This window comes from Oryzias melastigma, unplaced genomic scaffold (assembly GCF_002922805.2).
Source record: "Oryzias melastigma strain HK-1 unplaced genomic scaffold, ASM292280v2 sc00355, whole genome shotgun sequence".
Taxonomy (NCBI): domain Eukaryota; kingdom Metazoa; phylum Chordata; class Actinopteri; order Beloniformes; family Adrianichthyidae; genus Oryzias; species Oryzias melastigma.
Window position 1 is genome coordinate 91,507 of NW_023416953.1, and position 457 is coordinate 91,963.

At 37.4% G+C, this 457-nt stretch overlaps 1 protein-coding gene across 2 annotated transcripts in view; it reads left to right on the plus strand.

Annotated features, from left to right (window-relative positions):
- adgrg4a (adhesion G protein-coupled receptor G4a) overlaps window positions 1–457 on the plus strand; it is a 17,097-nt gene that overhangs the window by 11,093 nt on the left and 5,547 nt on the right. The gene's annotated exons all lie outside the window — the stretch shown is intronic.

The following is a 457-nucleotide window of genomic DNA, read 5'->3' on the forward strand; positions in this document are numbered from 1 at the left end:
TCAGAAATTTGCCACTAAGTTGTGGGCGGGACTGCTGGCACAGAGCAAGCCCGCTCTCATTTCCCATCATCCCTTTGTTTAGAAGTGAGCTTGTGGCCTGCTGATTGTAGCCCCTGTGTCCTTTCCACAGGGTTGTTCCAATTGATTTTTTTTTTATTACTCACATTGATTTGAAAGGAAAAAAAACACAGAAACACAGTTTTAATCTTAATTTTCTTCATATATAGTATATATACATGTCCTCCATAATGAGAAAAAAATGTTGCAAGAACATGTTAAAAACACAAAAAACACCACTTTCATTGAAGAACAAAAAATCAGCTCATACCGAATGGCAAATGTTTCAGCTGTCATTCTCACAAACACATGGCAGAAACTGCACTGGATTTGCTACCAGTCAAGTCCAAACTTTACCTTTGTCCCAATTTTGCACCAGTAATTCAATGTAAAATGTAAC